General features: G+C 43.5%; 1 pseudogene; it reads right to left on the minus strand.

Moving 5' to 3' along the window:
* Positions 1-512: 512 nt before the first annotated feature.
* Positions 513-25,156, minus strand: part of LOC140486117 (NACHT, LRR and PYD domains-containing protein 3-like) — a 36,931-nt pseudogene continuing 12,287 nt past the window's right edge.

Here is a 25,156-nt window from a genome sequence, read left to right on the forward strand (position 1 = left end):
GTCTAACACAAATACAGCTGCTGCTTCAACTAATTCCTTCCTCTTCTCTCTCTCATGGATATACAGTTAAACTACCTGAACGACACTATTTCCTTAATGGAAAACTCAGAAAGTTGCCTATCTAAGTTGCTTACTGTCTCCACACTCCATGGTGCAGGACATTTCCTCATGTTATCCCCATTTATCCTTCTTCAGGAGGGAAGACCTAAAGGTCCTTGACCTCTGGCAGTATCTGGCCAGCTGCTACATGGCCATACAGGAGCATCAGCTCCATAAACACTTATGACAGAGAAAGTGAGGACTACAGATGCTGGAGAGTCAAAAAGTGTGATACTGGAAAAGCACAGCTGGTCAGGCAGCATCCGAGGAGCAGGAGAATTGACATTTTGAGCATAAGCCTTTCATCAGGAATGTGATGAAGAGCTTATTCTTGATGAAAAGCTTATGCCTAAAATGTCGACTCTCCTGCTCCTCGGATGCTGCCTGATTGACTGTGCTTTTCCAGCGCCACACCTTTTGATCACAAACATTTATGCTCAGTGAGATCTTGTGTTGATTAGTTTGTACAGTCCTGCAGAAAATATAAAGAGACAATCTTTGCATTTATTGAACTGAGTATCAGTTATGAGCTAGGATAGTGAGAGAAATAAATGGCCAATATTGAAACCAAAAGTGTTCTTCCTGTGAAAATTCCTCCATTTTCCAAAGTGCTTGGTTAAGCGCACTCATCTGATGTATTTATTTACATATGATAATGCCAACATTTACAAGGGTGTTGCCAGGGTTGGAGGATTTGAGCTATAGGGAGAGGCTGAACAGACTGGAGCTGTTTTCCCTGGAGCATCAGAGGCTGAGGGATGACCTTATGGAGGTTTACAAAATTATGAGGGGCATGGAGAGGGTAAATCGACAAAGCCTTTTCCCTGGGGTCGGGGAGTCCAGAACTAGAGGGCATAGGTTTAGGGTGAGAGGGGAAAGATATAAAATAGACCTAAGGGGCAACCTTTTTATGCAGAGGGTGGTACGTGTATGGAATGAGCTGCCAGAAGAAGTGGTGGAGGCTGGTACAATTGCAACATTTAAGAGGCATTTGGATGGGTGTATGAATAGGAAGGGTTTGGAGGGTGCTGGCAGGTGGGACTAGATTGGGTTGGGATATCTGGTCGGCATGGACGGGTTAGACTGAAGGGTCTGTTTCCATGCTGTACATCTCTATGATTTTATGACTCAATGTTACAAAGTTTTAAGATTAATACAACAATCCACAATCAAATATGTTATGAATAATGCTCAGAGAATGAAACAAATATTCGGCTGAATATTGGCCATTAATTAAATCAGTAATGTTTGTGTAACTAATGCTCACTGATAGAAGACAATTCTTTTCCTTCAAGTATATCAATGCTGTTGTCTTGGACATTTATACATTACCTTGTATTGCAACGGATCATGGCATTATCAAAACAGACAAAATGAGGCAAGGAAGGGTTGGTAGGGTGAACGAACCTTGGATGACAAGAAATGTGGAATATCTAGTCAATAGGAAGAAGGAAGCTTACTTAAGTTTGAGGAGGCAAGGATCAGACACAGTTCCAGAGGGTTACAAGGCAGCCAGGAAGGAACTGAAGAATGGACACAGGGGAACAAGAAAGGAGCATGAAAAAGGTTTAGCAGGTAGAATTAAGGAAAGCCCCAAGGCTTTCTACACTTATGTGAGGAAAAGAGGATGGCTAGAGTGAGGGTAGGACCAATCAGGGCCAGTAGAGGGAACTTCTGTCTGGAGTTGGAGGAGGTAGGGAAGGTCCTTAGTGAATACTTTGCTTCAGTGTTCACTAGTGAGAGGGGCTTTGATGTTTGTGAGGACAGTGTGAAACAGGCTGACATGCTCAAACATGTTGATGTTAAGGAGGTGAATGCGCTGGAAATTTTGAAAAACACGAGGAGAGATAAGTCCCTGTGCCAGCTTGGGAAATACCCTAGGTTATTACAGGAAGCGAGGGAAGAGATTGCTGCACCTTTGGCGATGATCTTTGCATCCTCACTGTCCACTGGAGTAGTACCAAATGTTTGGACAGTGGCAGAAGTTATTCCTTTGTTCAAGAAAGGGAACAGGGATAGTCCTAGGAATTATAGACCAGTCAGTCTTACGTCGGTGGTGGGCAAATTATTGGAGAGGATTCTGAGAGACATGATTTATGATTATTTGGAAAAGATAGTCAGCATGGCTTTGTTAGGGGGGGCAGGTCATGCCTCACAAGCCTTACTGAATTCTTTGAGGATGTGACAAAACACATTGATGAGGGTGGAGCAGTAGGTATGGTGTATATGGATTTTAGCAAGGCATTTGATAAGTTCCCCATGGTAGGCTTATTCTGAAAGTAAGGAGACATGGGATACCTCTGCTCTTTGCGATTTTAATAAATGACTTGGATGAGGAAGTGGAAGGGTGGGTTAGTAAGTTTGCTGATGACACGAAGGTTGGTGGAATTGTGGACAGTGTGGAGGGCTGTTGCAGATTGCAACGGGACATTGACAGGATGCAGAGCTGGGCTGGGAAGTGGCAGGTGGAGTTCAACTAGAAAAGTGTGAAGTCATTCACTTTGGAAGGTCAAATTTGAATGTAGATTACAGGGTTAAAGGCAGGATTCTTGGCAGTGTGGAGGAACAGAGGGATCTTGGAGTCCTATGTCCATATATCCCTCAAAGCTGCTGACCAATATGAGAGAGTTGTTAAGAAGGCATATGGTGTGTTAGCTTTCATTAGCAGGGTGATTGAGTTTAAGACTGGTGAGGTAATGTTGCAGCTCTATAATGCCCTGGTTAGACCACACTTGGAATATTATGTTCAGTTCTGGTCGCTGCATTATTGGAAGAATGTGGAAGCTTCAGAGAGGGTGCAGAGATTTACCAGGATGCTGCCTGGACTGGAGGGCATGTCTTAAGAAGAAAGGTTAAGGGATCGAGGGCTTTTCTCATTGGAGTGAAGAAGGATGCCAGGCGACTTAGTAGAGGTGTACAAGATGAGAGGCATAGATAGAATGGATAGTCAGAGACTTTGTCCAAGGGTGGAAATGGCTATCATGAGGGGGCATAACTTTAAGGTGATTAGAGGAAGGTTTCGGGGAGATGTCTGAGGTAGGTTCTTTGCATAGAGAGTGGTGGTTATGCAGAATGCACTGCCAGCAGTGGTAGCAGGGTCAGGTATATTAGGGAAATTTAAGCAACTCTTGGATTGGCACATGGATGAGAGAAAGTAGGTTAGTCTGATCTTAGAGTAGGATAAAAAAAACAAAGAACAAAGAAAATTTACAGTCCAGGAACAGGCCCTTCGGCACTCCAAGCTTGAGCCAATCCAAATCTACTGTCTAAACCTGTCGCCCAATTCCTAAGCATCTGTATCCCTCTACTCCCCACCTACTCACGCATCTGTCCAGACATATCTTAAATTAATCTACCGTGTCTGCTTAAACTACCTCTGCTGGCAATGTGTTCCAGACATGCAATACCCTCTGTGTGAAGTACTTGCCACATGTATCCCCCTTAAACTTTCCACCTCTCACCTTGAAAACATGCCCTCTCATTATTGAATCCTTCACCCTGGGAAAAAGCTTATCTCTATCTACCCTGTCTATACCCTTCATGATTTTGTAGACCTCAATCAGGTCCCCCCTCAATCTCCTTTTATCTGATGAAAACAATCCCAACCAACTCAACCTCTCTTCATAGCTGGCGCCCTCCATACCAGGCAACATCCTCGTAAACCTTCTCTGCACCCTCTCCAAAGCGTCCACATCCTTTTGGTAATGTGGTGACCAGAACTGTACACAATATTCTAAATGCGGCTGAGCCAATGCCTTGTACAATGTTAACATGACTTGCCAGCTCTTATACTCAATACCCTGTCCAATAAGGCAAGCATACTATATGCCTTCTTGACCACTCTATCCACCTGTGCAGCAACCTTCAGTGCACAATAGACCTGCATTCCCGGATCTCTCTGCCCATCAACTTTTCCCAAGGCTCTTTTGTTCACTGTATAATTTGCTCTAGAGCTAGACTTCCCAAAATGCATCACCTCACATTTGTCTGAGGTGCCACTTTTCTGCCCAACTCTCCAGTCTATCTATATCCTCCTGTATTCTTTAACAGTCCCTTATGCTTTCTGCTACTACACCAATCTTCATGTCATATGCAAACTTGCTGATAATACCAATTGTGCCCTCTTCTAGATCACGTATGTATAATCACAAACAACACTGACCCCTGTGGAACACCACTGGTCACTTTTCTCCATTTCAAGAAACTCCCTTCAACTACTACTCTCTGTCTCCTGTTGCTCAACCAGTTCTTTATCCACCTTTTTGAACACCCTGCACACCATGTGACTTCACTTTCTCCATTAGTCTACCATGGGGAACCTTATCAAACACCTTACTAAAGTCCATGTACATGACATCAACAGCCCTTCCTTCATCTATCAACTTCCTCACTTACTCAAAGAACTCTATTAAATTGGAAAGGCACGATCTCCCCCGTACAAAACCATGTTGCCTATCACTGATAAGCCCATTCTTTTCTAAATATAAATAGATCCTATCCCTCAGTACCCTCTCCAGCAACTTCCCCACCACCAACGTCAGGCTCACTGGTCTGTAGTTACCCAGAATATCCGTACTACCCTTCTTGTACAGGGGGACAACATGAGCAACCTTCAAGTTCTCTGGCACCTCACCTGTGCTTAAGTATGCTACAAAGATATCTGTCAGGGCCCCAGTTATTTCCTTTCTCGCCTCCCTCAGCAAGCTGGGATAGATCCCAGCCGGTCTTAGGGATTTGTCCACCTTATTAACCTCTAGCCTACCCAACACATCTTCCCTACTTATGTCAATGTGATCCAAACTAATCAAACTTCTATCTCTATTCTCAACATTGATCATGTTCCTCTCCTCAGTGAACATTTGATTCCACGTTTAAGACTGGTCTTACTCTCCTGATATTCCTCCACGGCCCGTTCTGTTCTGAGCTGCCTAGATCTTATGTACACTTCCCTTTTCCTCTTGGCTAGTCGTACAATTTCTTCCGCCAGCCACGGTTCATGAATCTTGCCTTTCCTGTCCTCTGCCTTCGAGGGGACATGCCTATCCTGCACTATCTTTGAAAGCCCCCCACATATCAAATATAAACTTCCCTTCAAATAGCTGTGTCCACTCCACATTTCCCAGCTCCTGCCGAATTTTGATATTCTTGGCCTTGGCCCAGTTTAGTACTCTTCCCTTAGGACCACTCTCATCTTTGTCTATGAGTATTGCAAAACTTGCAGAATTGTGGCCAACACAACATTGAGGGTCGAAGGGCCTGCACTGTGCTGTACTATTCAATGTTCTATGACACAAACAGTCTGCATACGGTCAGAAAAAAAATTCTGCTGCTGTCATTAAATCTTCAACCATGAGCAATATTTCTCAAATAATAAACTCATCACATTTCCACTCTGAAGCCACCTCTGGATTCCTGCAGTAAGTGCAGCTGTTCCCTTCCACTGGCAGTAAATGAATTCTCTCCAATCCTAGTTGCACAGAAAATGAACAGAATGCATAAAATGTAAATACTAGGGAGTTAACATTTCAATGACAAATAGAAACAAAAAACACACACGCAATGCCAGCATTTCATTCATATTTGTTGTGATTAGCTAGGGTTGCACTTCACATATCACTGAAATCACAACTCAAGAACAGATGCAAGGCTGAGGCAATGTCCACAATAAACAGTTATTGGACAACAGTCAGTATGACAAAAGGGGTTATGGTCAGTCATGGCCTTAAACTGATCACATAGAAAGAGATGAGGAACCTGGGGAGAAAGTCCAGCTTGAGGAAGCAAGTTTAGTCTTGACAATAACACTTAAATATGCTTAAACATAGAAGGGGATTGAAGATGAAATTATGCACTTGCAACATTCCAAAAATGTCAAGGCAGGAAAGGGCTGCAATGTCTGTAATAAATATTGATGATGTCGTGAGACATATGTAATAGATACAGAAACAGGAAGAGGATGTTTATTTCTGTAAGTTATACCATGAGCCAAAAGTGAGGACTCCAGATGCCGGAGATCAGAGTCAAAATTAGAGTGGTGCTGGAAAAGCACAGCATCTGAGGAGCAGTATTCTCCTGCTCTTCGGGTGCTGCCTGACCTGCTGTGCTTTTCCAACACCACTCTAATCTTGACTCTGTTATACCATGAACTGAGCTCATGAGACAGTATAGTATTGTTGGTTAACGAAACATGGATTATGGAAACATAAAAGAATCTAGGAATTGGCAAATTGGGAATTGGGAATTTGCTCAAAAGAAGATGGAGGGAAAATTGCATGGAACTGGACCTGCTGAGCTTTTCCAGCACCACACTCTCGACATATGCTGGCTCTTGGTTTAAATCACCACCAGTTGTCTCTCTCTAATGGGAGAGCAGCCCTATCATCTGGAAATGACAATGCTGACAACTTGATGTTCATCACTTCTCTCTCGTCGTTTTTACTCGTTAACTTTGCAAGATAATTCTTCCATTTTGTCAGGCAGCATTTCTGTATTTTTTAATACAAAATTGTGCTAACTGCTCAATCATTTTATGATACTTAAATCATTTTGTCAACATGGATGTTAATGATGATTTGGTCTAAAGTCTCCCAATCCTTACAAAGTTCTCAAGGAGATGAAACTTTCTGGAAAATCAAACAACTTATGCACCATCTTTGCATCTATAACGTTTTTGGCCACTGGGGATTTGTCTGGTCCAGGGATTGGTTTATGCTGAGACCCATTAAAGTTTCCAGTCTGTATCTTCACTAAGCTCATATCTTCATGGTTTCCTGAATGCAAATGTGTGTTCTACTCCTTTTTGTTGACTCCACTTGGATGATCTTTTCAGTGGGTATCTGAGCCTTTAAGAAAACTATATGTGTTGAAGATGATGTGTTGGGCCTTCCGACATTCAGCATTCTTTGTGGTTCAGGATATGTCTTAGCATCGACTTATGATCTACATTAAATTTATCTCCAGAACTGATTCATTGGTAGTCATCAAACAGAAAATGAGCAGTGTGGAAAGAACAGATATTGTAAAGACATAGGAAATACTTCATTTGACAAATCTCATGGCCATGAATATAAGAGAGTTGCCAGTAAGTCCAGTTGAATATTCAGCAGAAACTTATCTTCCCAAATAATGCACAGAATGGGGACATGGTGGCTCAGTGGATAGCAATGCGGTCGGGCAGAGCCAGGGATCAGGATCCGATTCATCCATCTTCTCCCCATGTCTGAAAGGTTTCTGCTGGGTGCTCTGGTTTCCTCCCACAGTCCAATGAGGTGCAGGTTAGGTGGATTGGCCATGCTAAATAACCCATGGTGTGCAGGGATGTGTAGATTAGATGTGTTAGCCATTGGAAAGGGGGATTGGTTTGGGTGGGAAGCTCTTCAGAGGGTTGGTGTAGAGTTGTTGGGCTGAATGACCTATTTTGACATGGTGGGTATTCTATAAACAATTAGAAAGAATGGAGAATCTTCTCCCAGCAGAAAATAATTGTGATGGAAACCTGAGCGGTCATTGTGAGGAGTTTACAAAGGAGGACTCCCCTGAGAGTGTTAGATGAAGATGGAGGTTCATATGGAACTTAAATGTTGGATATAACTGGTTGGATCAAATAACCTGTTCCTTTTGTAAGTCATAGAAATACATTGAAAAGAAAAAGCAGCACTCACCAGATACACTGCAGACTCTTACAGTTCGGTGTGAGGTGGCTGACAGCAGGAATGGATTGGTCAGTTAAAGAGTTTGACCACAGCGACAAAATTGTCAGCGACTGGCTTGTACTGAGAGCTGAACTGAGTGCCTCAATAGACGAATCTGTGAGTGCATTATTATCTAATCTGAAGAGAGACATCAAGAAACAGAAAGTAATGGCAATAATCTGTACATGGATCAATGTTTATTCACAATTCTCTAGCTAATAATAATGCCAGGGAACAGCTTGACAAGTAGTAATTGAAAATAGGAATAAAATTAGACTAAGACTGTTAATTACCTCAACTCCTGTATTTTACAGTCTGGCTTTCTCAAACTCTCAGACAGCAATATTACTCCTGAGTCTCCAAGTTTATTATTGTTCAGGTTCAGTGCTGTGAGGGACCTGTTTGTGTTCAGAGCAGAGGTGAGATCTTCGACACAACAATCTGTGAGCTCGTTGTCATTCAGACTAGGCTCAGCAAGAAAGGAAAAAGAAAACAGACAGCAATGAATAAAAAGATGGTTATTCATGCAAACAATACTCCGCTTCAAAATACAGAAATCAGAGCCTGTCAGCCCATTTTGTTTACAGTTTCCTCAGCTCAAATTGTCTTAGAGACATATCATGGTGATGAATCACTCTGATACTCACGACAGTTTCTGTATTTCACAGTCCAAGTTCTTCAGTGCCACAGATAAGTGTTTCACTCCAGAGGATCCCAGTTTATTATAACCCAGGTACAGGTCCTTCAGTGATCGGTTTGTGCTGAGAACAGAGCTGAGATTCTCAATAGAAGAAGCCGTGAGGTCATTGTCAGCTAACCTGAGAACATAGTGACAGTGACAGTGTGGTTAATCAGGATTTATGTAGCAGACAAGCAATGATGAGCATCATTATAATTATAGTAAGTACAAGTCGAACTATCGCTAATAATAATAATGATTTACAATGGTGGAGATCAGTTATTGTTCTGTTGATCATGCACAGTCTTATACTCACCCGAGTGCCTCAATTTGACACTTTGGGTGCTTCAGGACCAAGCACAGTAAATGCATTCCTGATTCACCAAGGTCATTTCCCTCCAACCTTCAAATAAACACAAAGGGGATAGAAATGTGCTGAAACATATCTCAGGCATACTGGGTGTTTTCAATTCTCTCTAACAATTGTTATAAAAACTATAAAATAATAAAAGATTGATAAACCAGTTTTGCTGTCTTTGCCAAAGAAACTGGGCTACTTCTAGTTTGAGGAGTACATGATATAGTTTGAACCACTGACAGTCTGCAAGTTAGGAGCACCACCAGGTGGGAGTCTGATGCGAGTGGACTTGCTCCCTCTCTCAGCCAATAAAATCACAGCTTCATGCATATGTATTTTGTACATCATGTCAATCTGAAAAATACTTTCAAATGCTGCATAATTTGAAACAAAGTAAGTGGATGCCACACAATCTGTTTGATATTTACATAATAAGGATAATGTATGATTTGTATTTAATCTGAAGGCACTGAAACACTGTGCACAGAGTGGAGGCGATTTCACTTTGAATTAAACTCGCTGATTTCAGTCTGGTTAATCAATTATTTTGATTAATTTTTTAAAAAATTCTGCATTGGCCACATGACAGGGTCCTTCTCATTTATATTCTCTTTGTATTGACTAGGGCGTTTCTCGGATAGCTGACAGTGCAGCCAGACCACATTACTTCGTGTGCTGATTTGGGAATACTTTACAAATGCAGCTAGGCAAAATGGAACTTTTTTTCATGAACGAAGAAAGATTTCCCACAGGCAGGAAAAATCAAGTCTCACTCAATGTTGCACGTAGCAAATCAAACTGAATATTAGCCATGAAGCTACACTTTTTAGCTTCATTAACCATTTATGTCTGGTCAATATGGCATTTTTTTTTCTAATTTTAGGTCCTTGTCCACAATAGATCTCATATAGTTTTCTTTTTTCTCCCTTTTGACAATTTCTATTATCTAAATCTTTTTGCATAATCAATTGTATTTTGTTCATTGTACACTTGCTCTGGCAAAACCTCTGATCTTATTTGCTAACTTGGTATGATGCCTTTGATGAAATAAAAACTGATTTAACAACTTGACTCATGTAAGTAATGAGTTACCTCAATACTTGGCATTTGTGCAGTGAAGGTTCCAGCCTTTGAAGTCCTTCAGACTGAATAAAACAGTTCCGCAGATCAAGATGTTTTATTGTATGACAAAGTCCAATGGCGTGAGACAATACAGCGCAGTCAATTGGGCTCAGTGGCAAGGCTTTCTGTGAGTCTGAATCCCCAAATTGAAGTCTTTCCACAGACCCCAATGTAGTCTGTGCCAGGACTTTATTCTGGGACTCAAACAAATAGTGCAAAGTATTCAGAAGATTCCTTTTCCCACTTTTGCTTCCAGTGTTACCGACCTGGCTTTCAACCTTCTCCTGCACCCAGTCAATCACTCGGCAGGCTGTTTGATGAAGAAATGAGCCCACCAGCTCCTCCAAGGGCCAAGCTACCTGTGGGGAGGACAAGCCAGCAATAAAACGGAGAAATATCTCAAATCTGTCATCCTCCTTGCTGTGAACGTCATTGAGCAGTTTCTGGATGTCCTCAAGATCGGGAGTCAGGAACTGTGCGAGTGCAGCGACAAACTCTTGTATGGTGAGATGGAGGAAGGTGTAGACTACACTCTGGGCAGAATCATTCCTCTCAAAAGTTTCCAACATGAAGCCAGACAGGAACTGCGAAGGCTGAAGATTATATTTGATCAGATCCTCATTTCTGAAGACAATCTGTTTCTCAAAGACACCTCTCAATGCCATCTCACCAATCTTCAGCAACACATCGCGGGGGTTTTCAATCTCTCGGCCGTGGTTTTTCAGTATGTTGTAAATATAGTAGGAATATAGTTGGGTGATGGTCTTGGGGACTTGCTGCTGTTTCTTGCTTCCTTGTGTATAGAAGGGACCCAGTGAGAGACAGAGAATCCAGCAGTACGAAGGGTTGTAGCACATGGTGTAGAGGATCTCGTTCTCTTCCACGTATTTGAAAACAGCTGCTGCCACCGTCTGATCGTCAAAGCATTTTTGGAAATACTCTTTCCGTTCTTCCCCAACAAATCCAAGTATCTCAGCCCACACACTGATGTCAGCTTTTTCCAATAATTGCAGTTCACTTGGACGGGTGGTCAATAACACTGAACACCCTGGAAGCAGCATCTTCTGTATTAAACTGCTGACAATGTCAGACACTTTGCAGGGAACCTCTGGGTCCATGCATATTGACTGGGGTGCGGCATCTGACTGGCTGTCAGGAAATTCAATGCTATCCTTGAATTCATCTAAACCGTCGAATATAAACAGCAAACTGGCCGGATGTTTCCACAGATCTTCCAGAAATTTCTCCAAATAAGGATAGAACAGCAGAATCATTTCTTTTAAAGTTGCTTTCCAGTTAATAGCATTCAACTCGCGGAATTTAAAACTAAAGACAAATTGAAAATGCGGGTAAATGTTCCCGCTGGCCCAGTCGTAAACTATCTTTTGTAACAGTGTTGTCTTCCCAATTCCTGGGACTCCACTGACGACGACGGAACAACCTGAATAAATTTGTACAATCTGTCCCTTTCCAGTGTGGCGCTGATAGACTTCTTGTGCAAAGCCACTTCGGAACAACTGATCAATGCGGATTTTTTCCAGTTCCCTCCGAAGGTGCATCTCTCTCCATTCTTCATGATCCCTGCCACGTGCAATAAGTTCATGCTCCACCAGTTTCCGATGACGAACAGGAGAAATTATTGTCAGTTCAGTGTACCGTGCGTTCAACTGAGAAATCCTAACCTTCTCCTTGATTAGAATAGTGTTCAAATCAAGTGTTTCATTTCTCTGTCTCAGCATCTCCTTGTGTTGTTCCTGAGCATCTGCAACAAGGACGGGCATTTATGGTACCATTTCGACAAATGATAAATGACATCATAATTTTGCCAACATTTCAAATATGATTCACTGCAGAAAGTGAATATGATGTTGCTAATTTTGTTTTGTTGACCTGCCATCTTATTGGGTGAACATCCAAATTTAAATCAGGATTGTGGGTAATCGAAGGAGAGGAGGACAGAAAAAAACTGTGTCAGTAAGAGAGGCTCCTTTTTTTGAGGCATTTTCAATGTTGGAGCTGATTTCTTCGAATTCTACGAGCGGTAATTACTGCTTTACAAGCTATTGCACTGCTTTGGGGAAAAAAAGAGATCAAAACAACGGCACTTTACAAAGGAGGAAGAGAGACGAAGGCAGAGACCACATGGGGAGTGAATAAAATGAGAAAGAATCCTACTCTGTTGTCTGACCCAGCAGTGAATCTGCACAGCTACTGCCTCTGCTGTTTGAACTCATTGGACATTGGAGCATGCCTAAGAAATAAACTAATAAACAGTGAAATTCATGGCTAAATCTGTGTGGGGAGGTAACAGCAAGGGAGCTGCTAGGTGCAAATGTGTCATAAAGTCAAAAGGAAAAACTTTTTTGAATTTAGGGTGCAGCAACAGCTGTTAGTGGGCAGAGCAGCTGGGAAATGAGCTGTCCCAAAATAGATATAGGTAAGGATTAGCTGTTAAATGGATACCTGAGTTTTGGTTGCTGTTTTGACAACAATTCAAATTTAACCAATTAATTGAAATTGTGCTCAGGATACCAAAACCCAATTGTGTTTGAGTTTACAGTATTGACAACATCAGACCAATGAGAGGGGACAATGTTAGGGTTTAAAACATGAGGGTATTTTGAAAACTGGTCAGAACAACTGCCACCTGAAGAAATAAACACCTTGTTCTCAAAGAAATCTCTGAAGGCACTATTTGTCAAAGGTACCTTTTCCTGTAAAGCTCACACCTTCAATACCTTATCTGGGCCAACATGACACCAATTGTTAAAGTTCACTTGAGAATATAACTTTTAAAAAAGTTTTGTGATTTACATATGAAACAACTGAAACCAACATGGTCATTCCAACAGATGAGAGATTTAACAAACAAGATCTTTTTCAATATATAATTTCAGGTACATCACACTGTAAATGTTTTGCTATAAATTCTGTGTCTTAATATCTTATACTCCACAATCATCTGATAAAAGAGTGGTGCTCCAAATACCTCTGCTTCCAATTAAACCTGTTGGACTATAACCTAGGGTTGTGTGATTTTTAACTTTTCCTGTAAAAGCAGTAAAAAGTACGAGGATGACCCAGGGAGGAGACAACAGAATTAGAAGGATGGAAAGAAGCGATAGATTAAGAATATCGGAAGCAGGACAGCACAGAGTGACTGCATGGACTTTGAGAGATTAGATTAGATTCCCTACAGTATGGAAACAGGCCCTTTGGCCCAACAAGTCCACACCAACCCTTAGAAGAGTAATCCACACAGATCCATTCCCCTACCCTATACTTACCCTGGACTAACGCACCTATCACTCTGGGCAATTTAGCATAGCCAACTCACCTGACCTGCATATCTTTGGATTGTGGGAGGAAACTGGAGCACCCGGAGGAAACCCACGCAGACATGGGGAGAATGTGCAAACTCCACACAGTCACCTTTGGCGGGAATCAAATCCGGGTTCCTGGTGCTGTGAGGCAGCAGTGCTAACCACTGAGCCATTGTTCTGTCCCTTAACTAATGTTGAGTTAATGTTAGACATTTGTGTTATTGGAGCAGCATTTTAATAGCGTTGAGGGTCAGACAGTAATTAGTTAAAAAAGGGGCGTGGATTTGTTAATAGTTTTTGGTTAGTGCTCATTGTTGGAATTAGGAAAATAAGTTGCTATTTTATTCTTTAAACACTGGAAATCAGGGGCTTTCTTTTACTCACTCTTTGAGCATATCACATTTAGAGAAGGTATGGGGTTAGAACTAGAATTCCTACAGTGTGGAAACAGACCCTTCAGCCCAATAGGTCCACACTGACCCTCCAAAGAGTAACCCACACAGTCCCATTCCACGACCCTAAGGATCTGCATTCCTCTGCTCCCTTCCCATTCATCGATTTGTCTGGATCCTTCTTACTCCAGGCACCCACCACCTTCTGTGTGAAGAATTTTCCATGTGTCTCTCCCCAAAACATTTCCCCTCTCAATTTGAACTCGTGACCCCTAGTAATTGAGGCTTCCATTCTGGGAAAAATGTTTCTTGCTATCCACCCTGTCTACACCTCTCATGATTTTATAGACCTCAATCAGGTCCCCTTCAACCTCCTTCTTTCCAATGAAAATGATCTTAACCTTCTTAACCTCTTCTCATAGCTAGCACCCTTCATACCAGGCAACATCCTGATGAACTTCCTCTTCACCGTCTCCAAAGCATCCACATCCTTTTGGTAATGTGGTGACCCGAACTGTACACAGCATTCCAAATGTGGCCGAACCAAAGTCTTATTCCTCATTTCCCGTTGTAACATTGGATATGTCTGGTCTGGCCCTGGGGTCTTAACTATCTTGATGCTTCCCAGAATTTCCAGCATATCCACATCATTAATATCAATCTGTTCAAACTTATTGACCTGGTCCATGGTGTTCCCACTATCAACAAGGTCCCTTTCTCCGGTGAATACTGAAGCAAAAACCTCATTTAGGGCCTCCCCTACCTTTTCAGACTCCAGGCACAAGTTCCCTCCACTATCCCCGATCAGCCCTACCCGCTCTCTGATCATTCTGTTGTGAATCACGTAAGTGTAGAATGCCTTTGAGTTTTCCCTAATCCTTCCCACCAAGGCTTTTTTTGCTCCCCCCATCCTGGCTCTCCTCAGACCATTTTTGCATTCTTTCCTCGCTACCCTGTAATCCTCTAAAACTGTACCAAATCCTTGCTTCCTCAACCTTAAGTAAGCTTCCTTCTTCCTGTTGGCGAGAAGCTCCTCTACTCTTGTCATCCAAGAATCCTTCACCTTACCATTCCTTGCCTGTCTCAGTGGGACAAAGTTATCCAACACTCGCAACAAGTGCTCCTTAAACAGCCTCCACATTTCTGTTGTACACTTCCCAATTTATACTGCACAGCTCCTGTCTAATAGCAGCATAATTTCCTCTCCCCTAATTAAATACTTTCTCATACTGTCTGCTCCTGTCCCTCTCCATGGCTATGGTATTGGTGAGGCCATTTTGGTCACTGTCACCGAAATGCTCTCCCACCGAGAGATCTGACACCTGGCCTGGCTCGGTGACTAGCACCAAATACAATATGGCCTACCCCATAGTCGGCCTATCCACATATTGAGTCAGGAATCCCTTCTGGACACACCACAAAATCGGCTCCATCCGGACCATCTGTGCTAAGAAGGTTCCAATCAATATTGGGGAATTTGAAGTCACCCATAACAACAACTCTGTTACATCTGCACCTTTCCAAGATCTGCTATCCAGTCTGTTCTTCCATCTGTCTGCTGCTATTGGTGGGGGTGGGAGCAGGAGTCCACTGAAAACACCCAATAAACTGACTGCTCCTTTCCAGTTACTGACCTGCACCCATACTGACTCAGTAGACAAATCCTCCTCAATGATAATCTCATTTTCTGCAGGAGTGATGTACTCTCGAACTAACAATACTACTCCCCCTCCTCTTTTACCCCCCTCCATGTTCTTTGTAAAACATCTAAACCCTGGAACATCCAGCGACCATTCCTACCCATGTGAAATCTATGTCTTGGTTATGGCCACAAGATCGTAGTTCCAAGTCCTGATCCATGCTCTAAGTTTATCACTCCTATTCTTGAGACTCCTTGCATCGAAACAGACACTTTTAAACACCCCTTTTTCCTATCAACTGTGTATCCTTCCTCTGCACTCTATTTCTGCCTGTTCAACAACTACTCTCTACTCTGGTCTGTAGCTCTGATTCCCATTCCCCTGCTAAACTAGTTGAAACCTTCCCAAAGTGGTCTAGCAAATCTCCCACCCAGGACATTGGTGCCCCTCCAGTTTAAGTTAACTATGTATAGGTCCCACCTTCCCAGAAGGTATCCCAATGGTCCAAGTGAAGCCCTCCCTCCTGCACCAGTCCTGTAGCCACGTTCTTAGCTGCACTCGCTCCCTGTTCCTCGCCTGACTAATACGCGGGACTGGTAATAATCCTGAGATTACTGCTTTGCGCGTCCTTTTTGTTAGCTTCCAACCTAACTGCCCGAAATCACTTGTTAGATTCTCATCCCTTTTCCTGGCCATTCCAAAGGTGCCAATTGGCACCACAACTTCTTGCTGCTCACCCTCCCCCTTCAGAACCTTGTAGACTCGATCAGAGACATCCCGGACCCTGGCACCTGGAAGGCAACATACCTTCCGGGAGTGCTGTTCACAATCACAGAATCTCCTGTCTGTTCCTCTAACTATTGAGTCTCCGGCCACTAGCACTTTTATATTGTCCCACTTCCCTTTTGAGCCACAGAGGCAGGCTCAGTGCCAGAGTGCTGGTCACTATGGCTTTCCACTGTAGGTCATCCACCCCAAAAGTATCTAAACTGGTATACTTATTAATGAGGGGAATGGCCAAAGGGGCCTTTTAGATTAGATTCCAGATTTAAAAAGCAACAAAGAACCACGAAGCAAGAAATAAAGGTAGATAAATTATGAATGCAAACTAGCACAGAATGTAAAAACAGGTAGGAAAGGTTTAGGTTGGAAAAGGGTGGCTAAAGTGGATGTAGATCTCTTGCAGGATGAGAAAGGAGAATTAATATTGGCTGAAACGGCCAAGGTCTTGAATGACTATTTTGTGTCAGTCTTCATGCTGTAAGATTAGATTACTTACAATGTGGAAACAGGCCCTTTAGCCCAACAAGTCCACACCGCCCCGCCGAAGCACAACCCACCCATACCCCTAACCTAACACTACGGGTAATTTAGCATGGCCAATTCACCTGACCTGCAGGTCTTGGGACTGTGGGAGGAAACCGGAGCAAACCCACGCAGACACGGGGAGAACATGCAAACTCCACACAGTCAGTCGCCTGAGGCAGGAATTGAACCCGGGTCTCTGGCGCTGGAAGGCAGCAGTGCTAACCACTGTGCCACCGTGCCGCTCACCATGTAAGATGTGTCTAACATGCCAAAGAATGATGTTAAGGAGGTGAGGACCTCAACTCAATTGATATTACTAAAAGGGAAGTGTTGAGCAAACTTGAGACTCTAACGATAGATTAGTTCCCTGGTCCTGATGCAATGCATCCCAGGGTGCTGAAAGAAATGGCGGAAGTTACAGGAGATGTGTTAGTGGTAATTTACCAAAATTCACTGGATTCCGGGCAGGTCACAGCAGACTGGAAGACAGTGAATGTCACGCCACTGTTTATAAAAGGGTGCAGGCAAAAGGCCAGTTCGCTCAACATCTGTAGTTGGGAAAATGCCGAAGGCTATCATTAAAGAAGGAATAGTGAGACATTTGGATGGAAAGGGTTCCATCAGGCAGGCACAGCATGGATTCAGGAAGGGAAGGTCGTGTTTGACAAACTTACTGAAGTTCTTTGAGGATGTAACAAGCGTGGTGGATGGAGGAAAGTAGGTGGATGTTGTATACTGAGATTTCCAGAAGGCTTTCGATAAGGTGCCACATAAAAGATTCATCCATAAGACAAGAATGTGTGGAGGTACAGGGAATGTACTAGCATGGACCGGTTCACTAATAGTCAGGAAAGAATTGGGATAAATGTGTGTTTCTCTGGTTGGAGATCAGCGGTGAGTGGGGTGTCACAGGGGTCAGTGTTCAGCCCAGAGCTGTTCATGATATATATAAAGAATTTGGAAGAGGAGACCAAGTGTAACATAGCCAAGGTTGTTGATGACACTAAATTGAGTGGAAAGGGAAACGATGTAGAGGATGTGGAGGGTCTGCAGAGAGATTTTGATAGGTTAAGAGAGTGGGCAAGGGTCTGGCAGATGGAGTACAATGCTGGTAAATGTGAGATTATCCACTTTGGAAGTAAAAATAGTCAGTCAGTGTATTATTTAAATGGGGAAAGATTGCAATATACTGTTGTGCAGAGGGACTTAGGAGTGCTAAGTCCATCTTCCCCTATCTCTTTCTCCCCTAAAGTGATGATTGTATCGGCACCACCTCATGCTCCCACCAGTTGAACAGTTCATCAAGTTCACTAACACCTTCCATTCCAACCTCAAGTTGCCCTGGATCATCTCAGACACCTCCCTCCACTTCGTGGACCACTCCATCCCCATTTCTGACGACAAACTCAACACAGACATCTGCTACAAACCCACTGACCCCCACAGCTACCTGGACTACACCTCCTCCCACCCTGCCTTCTGTAAAAATGCCATCCCTTACTCCCAATTCCTTTGCCTCTGCCGCATCTGCTCCCAGGAGGACCAGTTTCACGATAAAGCATCCCAGATGGCCTCCTTCTTCAAAGACCGCAATTTCCCCTCCCAGATGGTTGACGATGCCCTCCAGCTCATCTCCTCCATTTCCTATACTCCACCCCTCCAGTCACAACAAGGATCCCTCTGGTCCTCACCTTCTACCCCACCAACCTCTGGGTACATCACATCATCTTCCGCCATTTCCGCCACCTACAAACAGACCCCACCACTAGGGATATATTTGCCTCTGCATTCCGGAGAGACCATTCCTTACACAACTCCGTTGTTCGGTCCAACTTCCCCTGCCAATTCCAGAAGTGCAAAACCTGTGCTCACACCTCCTCCCCAACCTCTGTCTAAGGTCCCAAAGCATCCTTCCACATTCAACAGAGATTTATCTGCACTTTCTTACACGTCATCTACTGTGTCGATTGTTTCCGATGTGGTCTCCTCTACATTGTGGAGACAGGACGCCAACTTGCAGAATGTTTCAGAGAACATCTCTGGGACACACACATCAAACAACCCCACCGCCCTGTGGCTGTACACTTTAACTCCCCCACCCACTCCGCCAAGAACATGCAGACCCTGGGCCTCCTCCATCACCTCCGCCATTACCACCCGACACCTGGAGGAAGAACGCTTCATCTTCTGCCTTGGGACGCTCCAACCACACAGGATTAATGTAGATTTTACCAGTTTCCTCAATTCTCCTCCCCTCACCTTATCCCAGATCCAACCCTCCAACTTAGCACCGTCCTTTTGAACTGTCCTGCTTGTCCATCTTCCTTTCCACCTATCCGCTCCACCCTCCTCTCCACCCTCTCATCTTCATCTCCATCTCCATATACCTATTGCATTACCAGCTACCTTCCTCCAGCCCAACTCTCTTCCTATTTATCTTTCAACCCCCTTGGTCCACAAGCCGAATTCCTGCTGAAGGGCTAATGCTCGAAATGCCAATTCTCCTGCTCCTTGGATGCAGCCTCACTGGCTGTGTTTTTCCAGCACCACACTCTTTGACTCTTCATTCCAGATTGTCAGAATCTTCAGTACCTTTTTTATGTTCTTCAGTAGTTTTGAATCTGCATTTTACTCCCTGAACTGATTGTGGAATCAAATGAAAGTAGCAACTGTTGGTTTTTTAAAATGAACAGTTAAGAAGAAAGATGATGGAATAGGAGAATAGAAGTGATTTTCCAGATATTTTGAAGAACCAGGAAGAGAACAAATGGTGAATAGCATTTTTGTCTTGTATCACTGCACAATTTTCACAATTTATTTATCAAACTAACCCATTCCATGAGAGAACGTCTATCCTGGAACACCAAGAAGCCTCAACTCTTGGATTACCCAACATGCTGGTCTATTTTTGGCAATAAATACTTAATCACAATGGTGGCTGCGTAATCACAATATGACCAAGTTGACCAACCTTCGCCCAAAATTCTACTTTGAAGACACACGATTGAAAATGAACAGGAAACATAAAATTAGCTCAATTCTGTCACATAACACCTTGATGATTTCATAAGTGAGTAGCTTGGATGGAGTGAGTTTTAAGTTGCGTGTGAAGTGGAAACTGGGTGTGATACTGGAAATAAATCAAACAGAATCATATTTTAGATCAATGTACAGTGCATCTTATATTCAAATTTGCTTAATGAAATGGAACTGATAATAAATTGGCATCAGGGAGGTGGCAACAGGTTTCACCTTACTTGATAGCTTTGTCCGTTACAAAATTCCATGTCTGGAAATGTGTAAGAAAGTGGCCAGCACCAAACCTTTCATCATACAGCATGTCAAAAGGTGTGATTGGTTTCAATCTTTTGACTTACCCTTCAAGTGTCTGGGTATCTCTGATATCTCTTCGATGATGTTTGTATAATGTGCCACAGCAGCACCTCCTTGAAACAAATTTTTCCGTAAAATCAGATACAAGAATAATCACAGCAGTATGTCTGATTCTAATTTGGATGCAAGTGGAATTACACAGTACCACTTTGCTCTATTTCTTCCAATATTTTGTCCAACTTTGGGACACCATTGCGCATTTTCACAAAAAGATTTCCACATCACCCTTCGGGCTCCAGCTTCCTTCTCCATTACCAGGTTCAGAAGACGTTCGGCGCTTTCTACTTTTTTCCCATCGTCTGCCAGTTCAGTAACTTTCTGGAAATAACAAGAAGCACCATATTTCATAAACCGTGAATATTCAATAACCGTGTTATTTCAGTTTGTCAAATGAATCAAATGGATAACAGACGAAGAAACTACCCTACAGTGCAATTATCGGCATTAGCTCAAAATCAATCAAGTTACATTTCAGGATTTTAGCACGCTAAAATTTTCTGGGGACAGGTGGTAACATACTGCTAAAGTTATTGAGCTACTAAACTGGAGGCTAATGTTAAGACATTGGGGACATGTGTTCAAGTTGTATTATTGTTATATGGCGAAAAAGGATTTCAATAACACAAAAGAGGTCAGGTATTAACTGACAGCATTCTGAAAATGTGATCACAGTTGAACGTTATAAAAAAAACTGGCTTATTAACGTCCTTTCGGGATGGAAATTAAATCTGTCAGTTTTACTTGTTGTTGTTGTTGACATTTGTCTCCACATTCACAGGAATGTGTTTGACCATTACACCCTCTGGATAGCAGTGGCAAGAACATACAACATAGAACAATACAGCACAGTACAGGCCCTTTGGCCCTCAATGTTGCGCCGATCCTAGCCCACTATCCTCCATATGCCTATCCAATGCCCGTTAAATTGCCCATAAAGAGGGAGAGTCCACCACTGCTACTGGCAGGGCATTCCATGAACTCACGACTCGCTGAGTATAGAATCTACCCCTAACATCCGTCCTATACCTACCACCCCTTAATTTAAAGCTATGCCCCTTCAAATTGGTGACTCCATACGTGGAAAAAGATTCTCATGGTCAACCCGATCGAAACCACTAATCATCTTGTACACCTCTATCAAGTCACCCCTAAACCTTCTTTTCTCCAATGAAAACAGCCCCAAGTGCCTCAGCCTTTCCTCATACGATCTTCCTACCATACCAGGCAACATCCTGGTAAACCTCCTCTGGACGCGTTCCAGTGCCTCCACATCCTTCCTATGGTATGGCGACCAAAACTGCACACAATACTCCAGAAGCAGCCGCACCAGAGTCTTATACAACTGCAACATGACCTCAGAACTCCAGAATTCAATTCCTCTACCAATAAAGTCCAGTACACCATATGCCTTCTTCACAGCACTATTTACCTGCGTGGCAACTTTCAGAGATCTGTGTATATGGACACCAAGATCTCTCTGCTCATCCGACCATTAGCCCAGTACCCCATCTTTTTGTTACTCATACCAAAGTGAATCACCTTACACTTAGCTACATTGAACTCCATGTGCCACCTTTCTGCCCAGCTCTGCAGCTTATCTATATCCCACTGTAACCTGCCACATTCTTCCTCACTGTCAACAACTCCACTGACTTTCGTATCATCCGCAAACTTGCTCACCCAAACTTGGAGCCCCTCCTGCAGGTCATTTCTAAAAATGACAAACACCAATGGTCCCAAAACAGATTCTTGTGAAACACCGTTAGTAACTGCACTCCAAGATGACCTTTATCATCAACTACTACCCTCTGTCTTCTTCCAGCCAGCCAATTCCTAATCCAAACCTCCAACTCACATTCAATGCCATACCTCCGTATTTCTTTGCAGTAGCCTACCATGGGGAACCTTATCAAATGCCTTACTAAAATCCATATACACCATATCTACCGCTTTACCCTCGTCCACCTCCTTAGTCACCTTCTCAAAGAATTCAATAAGGTTTTTGAGGCACGATCTGCCCTTCACAAAACCATGCTGACTATCCTTGATCACATTATTCCTATCCAGATGTTCATAAATCCTATCCCTTACAATTCCCTCGAAGACTTTGCCCACAACAGAAGTGAGGCTCACCGGCCTATGGTTACTAGGGTTATCCCTACTCCCCTTCTTGAACAAGGGAACCACATTTGCTATCCTCCAGTCTTCTGGCGCTATTCCTGTAGACAACGAGGACATAAATATCAAGGCCAATGGCTCTGCAATCTCCTCCCTTGCTTCCCAGAGAATCCTAGGATAAATGCCATCAGGCCCAGGGGACTTATCTATTTTCACCCCTTCCAGAATTTCCAACACTTCTTCCCTACATACCTCAAAGCCATCCATTCTAATTAATTGTGACTCAGTATTCACATCGGCAACAATGTCCTGTTCCTGAGTGAACACTGACGAAAAGTATTCGTTCAGTGTCTCCCCAATCTCTTCAGCATCCACACGCAACTTCCCACTACTATCCTTGACTGGACCTATTCCTACCCTAGTCATTCTTTTATTCCTGACATACCTATAGAAAGCCTTTGGGTTTTCCTTAATCCTATCAACTAAGGACTTTTCATGTCCCCTCCTTGCTGCTCTTAGCTCTCTCTTCAGATCATTCCTGGCTACCTTATAACTCTCAATCGCCCCAATTGAACCTTCACACCTCATCTTTACAAAGGCCGCCCTCTTCCCTTTAACAAAGGATTCCAATTCCTTCTTAAACCATGGCTCCCTCACACGGTCCTTTCCTCCCTGCCTGACAGGTACATACTTATCAAGGACATTCAATAGTTGCTCCTTGAACAAGCTCCACATATCAATTGCACCCTTGCCTTAAACCCTACTTTTCCAAGCCACGCATCGTAAGTTGTGCCTCACCGCATCATAATTTCCCTGCCCCCAGCTATAACTCTTGCCCTGCAGTGCACACTTATCCCTCTCCATCACTACAGTAAAAGTCACCGAATTGTGGTCACTGTCCCCAAAGTGCTCACCTACCTCCAATTCTAACACCTGGCCTGGTTCGTTACCCAGAACCAAATCCAGTATGGCCTCACCTCTTGTTGGCCTGTCTACATATTCTGTCAGGAACTCCTCCTGCACACATTGGACAAACACCGACCCATCTAACGAACTCGAGCTATAGCTTTCCCAGTCAATATCAGGAAAGTTAAAGCCCCCATAACAACCACCCTATTACTTTTACTCTTCTGCTGAATCATCCTCGCAATCCTTTCTTCTACGTCTCTCGGACGATTAGGAGGCCTGTAGAAAACTCCTAACAGGGTGACCTCACCTTTCCTATTCCTAACCTCAGCCCAAACTACCTCAGATGGTGAGTCTTCATCCATCGTCCTTTCCACAGCTGTAATACTATCTTTGACAAGCAATGCCACACCTTTTACCCCCACCTCTGACCCGACTAAAACATTTAAACCCTGGAACCTGCAACAGCCAATCCTGTCCCTGTTCTACCCATGTCTCCGTAATAGCCACAACATCAAAATCCCAGGTACCAACCCACGCTGCAAGTTCACCTTCCTTATTTTGTATACTTCTTGCATTGAAGTATACACACTTCAAGCCACTTTCCTGTTTACAGGCACCCTCCTTTGAGTTTGATGCCATGTTCCTAACCTCCCTACACTCCAGGTCCTGCACCCTAAAGCTGCAGTCTAGGTTCCCATGCCCCTGCAGAGTTAGTTTAAACCACCCCCCCCCCCCCACCAAAGGGCACTAGCAAACCTCCCCCCAAGGATACTGGTGCCCCTCAGGTTCAGGTGTAGACCATCCTGTTTATAGAGGTCTCACCTTCCCCAGAAAGAACCCCAGTTATCCAGATACCAGAATCCCTCCCTCCTGCACGATCCCTGTAACCATGCATTTAACTGTTCTCTCTTCCTATTCCTCGACTCTCTATCACGTGGCACGGTAACTAACCAGAGACAACAACTCTGTTTGTTCTAACTCTGAGCTTCCAACCTAGCTCCCTGGAAGCCTGCCTAACATCCTCAGCCCTCCTCCTACCTATGTCGTTGGTGCCAACGTGGACCACGACTTCGGGATGCTCCCCCTCCCCCTTAAGGACCTGGAAAACATGATCAGAGACGTCATGTAGCCTTGCACCTGGGAGGTAACATACCAAACATGAGAACAGTGACAAATGGTGAATAAATGCTGACGATAGCACGCATACACAGTCCATGAATGGATTAAAAATAACACCTGACAGCAGATAAAAGTTCCAACACTCTGTTCAAAGCGATGTGTGTCTCCCAGAGCAATAGTATTCTTTCAAGTGCAGTCACAGAGTTATAGACTTACAGAGATGTACAGCATGGAAGCAGACATTTTGATTCAAGTTGCCCATGCCGGACAATTATCCTCAGTTACCATCGGTCCAATTTTCCAGCATTTGGCTCAAATACTCATCCAGATGCCTTTTAAATGTTGTAATTGTTCCAGCTTCCACCAAGTCCTCTGGCAGCTCATTCTACACACACACCACCCTCTGTGTGAAAAAGTTGCCCCTTTGGTCCCTTTTAAATCTTTCCCCTCTTACCATAAACCGATGCCCTATAGTGTTGAATTCCCCTTCCCTGGGGAAAAGAACTCGACTATTTAACCTGTTCATGCCCCCCATGAATTCATCAACCTCTGTAAGGTCACCCCTCAGCCTCTGTCACTCCAGGGAAAACAGCCCCAGCCTATTCAGCCTCTCCCTATAGTTCAAATCTTCCAACCCATTCAGCTTCTCCCTATAGCTCAAATCTTCCAATCTACCATGTGGAACCTTGTCAAAAGCGTTGCTGAAGTCCATATAGACAACATCCAATGCTCTACTTTCATCAAGCTTCTTTGTCACTTCCTAAGAAAACTCAATCAAGTTAGTAAGATACAATTTCCCATACACAACATCATGTCGACTGTCCTTAATTAGTTCTTGCCTTTCCAAATACATGGAAATCCTGTCCCTCAGAATCACCTACGAAAACTTACCTGTCACCGATGTCAGGCTCACAGTCGATAGTTCCCTGGCTTTTCCTTACCAACTTTCTTAAATAATGGCACCACATTAGCCACTCTCCAGTCTTCTGGCACCTCAACTGTGGC

This window comes from Chiloscyllium punctatum, chromosome 15 (genome assembly GCF_047496795.1).
Source record: "Chiloscyllium punctatum isolate Juve2018m chromosome 15, sChiPun1.3, whole genome shotgun sequence".
Lineage (NCBI taxonomy): Eukaryota > Metazoa > Chordata > Chondrichthyes > Orectolobiformes > Hemiscylliidae > Chiloscyllium > Chiloscyllium punctatum.